Below are 10145 nucleotides of genomic sequence, written 5' to 3' on the forward strand. Positions count from 1 at the left end.
CCCTTATGGGATTGTTGTAACAGTTGTGACCACGGTGAGGACAGCTTTGTTTTCTTCTGTCTCCAGGCAACAGAAATGTGCAGTTCTGCCTGGTAGTTTAATGGCCTTGTTGCAGGCTTGCTGAGTTTACAATGGCTTTTAACATTTATTTTAATCAATATCAAGATTTTAGGTATTAATTTATAAAATAAAATCACCTTATGTTATTCACTAGTTTATTTTAATTGGTCTTGCTGTGTCACAAATTAAAAAATGCAAATATTCCATGTAGTGTTTTAATTAATATGGCCATTAAAACTGCATAACAATAAAATGATCAAAATGCTGTTTAAAATACTTTTAGATGGTGTTTTGGATGTGAAATGGATTTAATGTTTCAACTACCCACACAAATGGCAGTATGTGTGCTGCTGTAACAATAAGTCTAGTTAGAAATGGACGGTCTGGCAGAGTCTAACTATTCAGGTCAGACTCAACTTTTTGTATGCAGTTTAAATTAATTTACACTAAGTGTCTTATTCATTAATTGCTATTTTGTAAGTTTGTAAGTTTAACCATATAACCATGTCTATGCAGATGAAATATAATCTGAAACTCACCTGTCATGGCCCAGATCTTACAGTAAGTGAAGAAAACAGTTTCACTGTTAGATAAGTATGACATGGTATCATCATACATGGAATGATTTGTCTTCCAGTTGTTAATCACTACTAGCTTTATGTTTAACCTGTTAAGTATTACATTTCACTTACTGTCAAACAATCACTACATTGCATTTTACCACCAAGAGAGGGCAGTAAATTGCCGTGATGAGTTTGAAGTAAGAAGGATGTGTTTACTTAACTGATAGATGATGGAAAGAAGTTTGGAACCATGCAACTATTTGCATTATTTTATCATTAATAGAAAGGTTAGCTTTTAACTTAGAATAATGGAATAAATACACAAAAATGAATGCATTATCTTGTAAATCACAAGTTTCTGTAATAAAATGCAAAGGAAATATGAATGTAAAACAAGAGGACATACAGTCCTTTATCTTTCAGTATCTCATCATTTTTATAATCATAGCGGCTGGCTTACTCAGACTTCTAGGTGAGTAATAACTAACTCAGTGTCTGAACCAGACAAAACAATCCATTCACTGATCAAAATACAGGCAGTGACTTAAATGGCAAGGCGTTGCACCTCAAGTCACCTGCAAGTCTAATTAAATCTACTGTAGGTCATTTGGAAAGCACGAAGGCGGATCTGAGTTATGCATTATGATATCATATCGCCCTACACGGTGATTGAGAATTTTGCCAAGTAGGGCATGTTCCTGGATTAACATCCTTGTTGGTCCTGGAACACCATTTCCAATGAAGTGATTAGACTTTAGGGTTAGGTTTGTGTTTATGGTTAAGGTAAAGACTATGCTTGTTTTATAGGAATGTTGTTCCAAGATCAGCAAAAGAACCAGAAATGCATTCTATACTTGGCAAAATCATGGTCACCCACCTTGAAAGCTGTTATTATCTAATAGGTGGTCTTTTTGCCACAGGAAGGCCTATAAATATCCTTTGTTCCACGTTATTTTGGCTTGCTTCGTTCTAGGTTTTTGTTCTAGGTTAGTGTTTTTAATGTTCATGTTTTTCAATAATAATAATAATAATAATAAATAGGGTTAGGGTTAAAATAGAAGGATTTAGATAGCCCATTTGTTTCAGTGTTTATGACTACCATATATTAAAATAAACTTTTTTGAATCTTTTAGACACTCGTTGTAGCCTATAATGTCCTAATTTTCTGTATTTGAAGCTACAGGTGTGTATCTGTGTCACTATTAAACATTGATATCCTACCCAAAGGCTATTGTCAAATTGCTTGTGCGGGAAAGGTGATCTAAGTGCTCCTTGGAGAGCACATTTCAGAGCTTACTCACTGCAACTCACAAACTGCTGCTTGACAGACATGCAAGGATCTGGTTTCTGGTTCTGTGAAGCCCAACACAAGAGCCTCTTGTTTTCTCCAGCTCATTCTGTCACATCTCGAGTTAGAAACAGATTGGATGGAAAGAGTGATGAAGGGAGAGGTCAAGGAGGTCAGGTTTGTGATGACCGAGGCATCTTGCATGCTGGCAGTCAAAGAACTGAAAAGAGAAACTAGATTTTTAGTTGAGCTTGCCAGTGCAAAACCTTTTTTTGTGTGTGTGGTTTTTAGCCCATTGCTACTGTATGCAGTTGCTAGGCTGTTCTGGGTGGTTGCTCACTGGCCCAATTCAAAAGACCTCACCCCCAAGTCTCTATGATATTCTGGTCCTAATATGTCCCTTCTTCAGTGTAGGTCTTTGAGATTTTTCCACCTGTTTTATCACCTGCCAAGCAGAACAAACCAAGTAGGTAAAGCTGCAGGCCAGAGACCTCCAAATGGAGGTGGAATCTCCAAAAGAGCACTGCCTGCAGCTATATCCTTTTCGAACAAACCCCTAAACTGAAAAAAAAAAAAAAAAAAAAAAACATTAAGTGAGGTTTACTTTAAAAACCTAGGACAAAAATTGCCACGCAGAAATTGCTAGTATATTCAACAGATCATATTTTCAAATAAAGGCTACACACAATTTTTGGTGGCTTTAATTTGAACTTCTCAAGTAAATGTTTCAACTAAATTTTATTCACTTTTGGTTCGTACATTTTACTCATGCAATGTAGCACTGAATTAGGCCAAGCTTTAAAAGTGTACTGGCATTTTGATGCTTTTATTAATGCACTTAATATTTTTTTTTTTTCACACAACACATGGAAGCCTTCCACAAGGAAGCTTAATAAATGCTTTGAAGTCTATTATACAATATCCCCTTGCTTTAATGGTGAAAGAAACAGGATCCAGAGCTGCACACACAGATCTGAACACTTGATGCATAAAAGACGATGACAGTAAAAATCAACAGGTAATTGTAAGTAGAAAATGAACTTCAGACTTGACAAAACAAGAAGTTACCAAAATGCAACAACAAAATCAACAATAAAACTGGTGTAAATCAACTTGCAATCAGAGAAACTATGCAAGCTCATTAATTATTCAAGCTTGGTGCATGCTGGAAACACCAGCTTCAAAAAGTTAATTAAAATGTACTTAATTTATTTACCTGTGAAATTTACTCAAATGAGCATATACATATGACAAGGGTTTCTCCGGATTCATACATGATGACGTATTGTAAACATAACAAACAATTATAATGAATTAGGGCTGTCAATCGATGACATTTTTTAGTTGAATTATTTCCATGGTGTGCCTATCGTGTTTAATAGCAGAATTAATGCAATAGAATTTAAATATATTGATCCTATACTTATAATATACTTTAAATCAATAGTTTTATATATTTTCATCATTATATTTGATTACATCATTTGCAATGCTTCATGGGACTGTATAGTAGTTAATTCCCTCATTAAATATGTACACACACCGTCTTGCACCTTTGTCTTTTTGATTTTCAAGTCAAATCAAAGTTTGTAATCTTGTGATTCACCTCGAAGCTGGTTGGTTTGGTTCATGGCTTAGAACTCTTCTGTGAAGGATTTTATGAAATCCCATATGGGAGAAAAAAAAAAAAAACCTTTCGGAACAAAGACTGCTGAAAAAGTGGCTGGACACTGATGCACTCTATTATTTGTTTTGATTTGCTGAATCACTGTGGAGAGGGTCTGCAGATTGTGCTGAATACATTCTGACCACACGCTCAGTGTTACATCTGTCTGTCTCCTGTTACTACACATAAGATCTTCATCTTCATCCAAGAGCCTTTGCTATTTGATGCTGTTTTACAGTGTCAGTTACAGGATTGTCCTCACCTTTCACTGTTGTAAAACAAGCTTCATAATGTACATGACTTCAGAATTGATTAATTCTTCATTCTTAGATTAGTAAATTGTTTGTATCTCTTGTTTCGTAATGAATTTGGTTATGTTTGTATTATCCCTTTAAATCTTTAAAAAATGAAAATATGTGAAATGGAATTATATGTTTTGAGACGTTCTCTGGAAAACTGGCAAATGGAAGTCAGCTTGTTTAAGAGTCAAGGATGTGGTTTTTGCTCAGTTTTTTTTTTTTTTTTTTTTTTGTGTATGTCGTAGGCGGGGCACATGCAAGCCTCAGTTGACCTACTTCATAAATGTTTACCTGGATGTTGTTCAAAGAATCTCATCTGAGACTCATCCGATGGTTAAAAAATGGAAACCTTTCATTTATGAGCTAATCCAAACCCATATGTCTACTTTTAGTGTACTCTTTCACTGGATCTTGGCGTGTCTCTTCATGCTTAAACCTAATTAAGGCTGATTTAGGGCATTTTGAAGCAATAGAAGCAAAGTTTTTCTTCTTCATTTGATTAAAATAATAAAAAAGAGGAGCCAAAAATATATTTTGTATGGTCATCATCTTTTTATTTGCTGGACACACAAGTTTTTCAGATTGCAACAAACTGGTGTAAGTCACCAGTTGCGAACAAATAAGTTATGCAGTTCAAACCGGTTTACCAAAATGTGTCAGATGAAAAACACTGTTTGCATACAGCATATGACTATGATTATAATTGTAGCTTGGCTTGTACAGAACATGACTGATTTTTTTTTTGCAAGGTACAATATTTTAAGCCTACGAAAGCTGTTACGAACAGTTACTGAGTCATAGGATCCAGGGGCGTAGCAGTCATTTTAAATGTGTGTGTGTGTGTGTGTGTGTGTGTGTGTGTGGGGGGGGGGGGGGGGGGTAGTCAGTAGGTGGCTCGCACAAACCAACACTTACAGTGCAGTATTAATATTACAGTATGTATTAATATATAAGTATGATATAAGTATTAAATTGATATATAAGTATTATATACTTGTATTTATAGTATTTTAATATTCAAATATTGCAAATTAATTGCACAATTTTGCTAAATTAGCTGCAAAAATAAAGGGCATCCTGAGCACAAGCTGGTCCTAAATACATTATTTAATCAGTTACAATAATGACAATTGTGCATGGGCACAATTAGATTTTTTTACTCTGTGCTTGTGCATTGTTGGATTTAAATTTATCCAAGTGGCTCAATAGTTTTGACTACGTTCACCAAAATTCGTTCAGATCAATTTCATGATTCGTTCAGTGCCCATTTTTAGTGATGCCAGAAGGTGCTGACAAATGAGTGTCTTATGTGAAATGTGTTTGTCACTGAATCAACAATAAAAAGAAAATTTTAATCCTTTAAAATTTGTATGTCTACAGATCTACAAAGAGACTTTAGTAGAGGTTTTAAGCGTTATAAGAACAAAGCAAATCTATTATTTCCTTACAGTTTATGAGCAGCTGACATGATTTTATCAAAAACAGTAAGTCAGTAATAATAAAATTAATAGTCTTATAATAATTATGAGTTTCAATAACATCCGTACGTTTTCATGTATAAAAAAAGCATATCTACATGTCTATTGGCTTCAGTAAAATGCATAAGTGTTCTAAGATCACGGCAGATCTGTCTTTTTTCCTACAATTTGTCGACTGCACACCAACATAGAGGTAAAAAAAGAGTTGATATTAAACATAGCTTTACATATTTAACACAGATCTAGTAATCTGCTTAAATTGGCAAAATGAACCAATCAAACTATTACCTCACAAACATAATGTAAAAAGCATAACTTAATGAAGACTCATGCGCTGATATAAACTCCACTTACAATGTGTGCTTAAAAGAAGGATTGTCCTTTGTTTTTGTTTTCTGCAGTGCATTTCACATAATGCTGCCAATAAAGAATGATATGCCGATAAATAACTCTCATTTGTGTTCCTCATCTATAGATAATTAATTTAGATCAACATCAATGCCGATAAAAAACATGGATAAATGAGCATTGTTGAAAGAAACTGTGTAGAAATGAACGGAGCCGCGTTGATTAGACTGTCTGACTGACGGCCTATTATGCAAGGGTTGTTTTGGCTCATGAAACTCACCAGTGATTGGCTGGATGGTCGCTCAATCAGCCCAAAGTAACAGAACACAAAGAATATTGTATACAAATCCACCATTTGGACTCTGTATGGGTTTAGTTTGAAATAGTGCGGGGGACGTGTCCCCCACGTCCTCCGCGGCTGCTACGTCCTTGATAGGATCAAACCGAGGTTATAAAAACATGGATGTACTATTAGCTGCCCAACCATGTACACAACCAGTCAAAAGTTTGGACAGGCTTGACTGAATTTATCTGTCAAGATCATTTGTTCTAAAACCTTATGCTTAAATGCTTGAAACTGTTGAAGACAAATATAATGGATGAATTTGGTTTTTGAGATAGATGTTGAACCGGATAGTGAAAAGTAGCCAATAAGTGTCCAGCACTTATGGGAACTCCATCACTGTTTAACAAGTGCTTCAGGTGGCACCTCATGCAATAGGGTGAGAAAATGCTCTATATAAAATATTAGATAGACTGACTCTACTCATTTGATTGAGTAAACTCGTTCCCTCAACTGAATTGAAAATTAATGTAATCAAGTTCATTTAACTTGGTGTCCATATAGACATTTTTAGGATGCAAGTATTTATGCAAGTAGACTTATCTCAGATTTACTATTTAAATATTGTTGTTTCTACTCTTGTTAATAATTTTAATTCAATTTTAGATCAAACAATGGCACAGATCAAATAAAGATCATAACTGATTCTGTCAGTCATTAAATAGACATAATTCTCCAAAGAAATGCATATATACCTGCACTTTAACTGCACATGCACAAAGAGAATTAAGGCCTGTTCACACAAAACCCATTTTTTTGGTACGAATGTTAGTTCTGAACGAGCTTTTGTATGGTAATGATACAAATCGTCCTCCGTATATCCAAAGGTTATTATACTGGAGAGTGTTCCAATTTGTTTTCTTTGGACTGCGATGAAAACTGACTGACCAATAAGATAAGAGATTTTGTCAGTTGTTGCAGCTGCTCAGTCCAGTGTGTTTGTGGCACTTATCAACTGGCAAACACATACTGTGTCCGAAATCGTTCACTCATTCACTATTTCCTATATAGTGAATGGCAGTGAGTGCACTATATATCAGCAGTGAGTGAATGAAATGAGTGAGTGAATTTGGACGCTGACGTATACACCGAGCATCGGAGCTCTGAGGCTGTCGCAGAAACAACGTCACATATGAACTTTTAAAATACTTGTTAGTCTCCTGAGATAAAATAATATCACCTCAGTGAATTATTTAGAAAACAAAGAATTCTTCAATTTAATAGCAAAATTCTGTATAAATATAAATAAAGAGTACATTTTAAAATGTATCTGTATGTTTTACCTCACTATATTTTATTATGTTATTTTAATAAAGTAATGATTTGTCAAAAAGTAATTTAATACATTCAGCATGAAATAAAACATTGCAGGATTGAATGAAGTGGTAAACTCCCAACTCGTACATCTTCCCCACGTGGATTATAGGCAATTAACCGTTATGGAATGTACATCGAATGTACACTCGAAATTAGAGTGCATTGTGGGTAAGAATGAGTGAACCAAAGTAGGGAACGAGTAGCTCACTCAGAATTCATACACTCCTACAAAATGACGGTGTAGGGGGGGTTCAGTGGGAAAGGAGGAGGCGAGAACCGGCTTGACGACTTAAATAATAATTTAATGAACAACTTAACCAAAAACACACAACCATAAACACACACACACACAGCGCAGCTGCCTGTAATTCTCTCTCTCTCGAACTGTCGTCCCTGGCTGCCTTTATCCCTCGTGTGCCCCATCAGGCTGATTGGGGACCGGGCGTGCGTCATTCCAGCCCGGCCCCGCCCTCCTCGGCTCTACACTCCTACCGCCATTGCCTCAGGCCGGGGAGCCCCCGGCATGACATACATCCCCCCTTCCTCTCCGGGGGGCGTGCCTTGCGCCCTGACTGCCAGCGGGTCATCCCCGCCTTCCTCGACCTGGGAGGAGACAGGAGGGGAAAACAACAACAAAACAAAATAGGCGAGGGAAAGGCCAATACGGATCGACAGAGAGAGAGAGAGGAGAGAGAGAAAAAGAAACTCACCGGTTCTCTGATGCGCTGTCGCGTGGTCCTCGATCACTCCTCCACCCTCTCAGGCGGACGGCAGCCGCTCCTCCCCAGGTGGAACGGAGTCAGACCTCCGACCCCCAGCGGACAGAATGCCCCTCCGTGTTCCCGGCGTCCCGTGGGGACACTCCTCCGCCCCTGGCAGCGGCCCTACCACTCCAGGTGGTCAGGGAGTCGCTTCCCTCCTCCCCCCGCGGACGGTGGTCTTCTCTCGACCCCTCCGCATTCCCAGGGGACGGCAGGGCACTCCTCCGCCCCCGGCAGCAGCTCCCTCGCTCCAGGCGGTTGGGGAGTCCAGTCCCCACTCGCCTCGCGGTCGGCGGCCATTACCCGCGTCCGGGTGGTCGGGCAACTCGGGCTACTCCGTCCCCCGTCGGATGGCAGCGGCGCTCCCCTGGGTGGACGGCAGTGTCGAGGACTCTGCGACAGGAATCCCTCCTCCCTTCCAGGTTTCGGCACCAGTGTAAGGGGGGTTCAGTGGGAAAGGAGGAGGCAAGAACCGGCTTGATGACTTAAATAATAATTTAATGAACAACTTAACCAAAAACACACAACCATAAGCACACACACACAGCGCAGCTGCCTGTAATTCTCTCTCTCTCGAACTGTCGTCCCCGGCCGCCTTTATCCCTCGCGCGCCCCATCAGGCTGATTGGGGACCGGGTGTGCGTCATTCCAGCCCGGCCCCGCCCTCCTCAACTCTACAGACGGACACCTGAAATAGTGCACTCTATAGTGGATAGGGCATTGGATGTGCAGCTGATACACATCCAAAAATTATATACTTAAAAATAAATAGTTGCAGTTCATGAATCCTTGGTACTGCAAACATAAAACCATTCTGTTTTTGAAAGTCTGCTAATGGTGTTTTGTCTTAATATGCATTATTTAATATGTATTTCACTGTGCCTGTTATATTCTCATGGCATTAAAAATAGCAGCGAGGTTCAGCAATTCGTTTGCTTGAAGCTCGCAGTAAAATCCCATAAAAAGATTTGTTACATGCAATGTAATTGCAGAACCACACTGCTATTTTTATTGCAAGGATGATATAACAAAGTACTGCAATAATTTAAATAAAGAAAAGGCAGTGAGCCAGTATTTTAATTTATATTATTTTTAATATATGCATCCTATTTTATACTAAATTGTTATTCTTAATGTACATTATTCTACGTGTATTTATATCAATGTACCTTGTTTTATTGAAGTTGGGTTCTTGAGTCTGCTTGGAAGAGACTCGGAGTTGCACTCCGTTGCACGGCGGAAATTTGTGCAGCCTCCAGAGTCGAAGGTGGGTGCCGCCGACAGAGGCCGAGCAGTGGCGGCGGTGTGCGTACATTCATAGAAAACAATTGCTTCGAATTTTAGAACGCTCCATGTCGTCCGCCAGATGTGCCTGGTGTGCGATCCCCTTAAGTAGGCGAGTCCAAACTTTTGACCAGAAGTGTACATGACATACTGTGATAACTACAATTAAATTGCATTTAGTGTCTGAGTTGTGTTTGCTAGAATGATGAAATGTCATGGATTGAGCATAAAGGACAACTTCTCATCATTCTGATTCACCAACTAGAATTTTAATGTGACTAGACTGCAAATAAGTTTATCTATTTCACTCTCAAGGGTTTTATGTACAAGGAAGACATCCCACCTCTGGCCACAGTACCCCTTTCATTTCCAAAGCATTGACTTCAGAGCAAGACCTCCCATTTAAATACAACATGGGAAACTTTGCTTTGTATAATCCTACAAATCACAATTTGAATCTCCACCATCACACACACACACACACACACACACACACACACACACACACACACACACACACACACACGCACACACGCATGCACTCACACACACACACACACCAAACAACCAAAGAAATTGGACAAGTTATTGAATGTGAATATTGCATTGCACATACACAGAAAGAGCAGCCAGAGTTTCAGTCATGCACTTTCACATTCACTACCGGTCAAAAGTTTTGAAACACTTGACCGAAATGTTTCCCATGATCTTAAAAATCTTTTGATCTGAAGGCGTATG

Source organism: Myxocyprinus asiaticus, chromosome 32 (assembly GCF_019703515.2).
Source record: "Myxocyprinus asiaticus isolate MX2 ecotype Aquarium Trade chromosome 32, UBuf_Myxa_2, whole genome shotgun sequence".
In the NCBI taxonomy this organism is placed as follows: Eukaryota; Metazoa; Chordata; class Actinopteri; order Cypriniformes; family Catostomidae; genus Myxocyprinus; species Myxocyprinus asiaticus.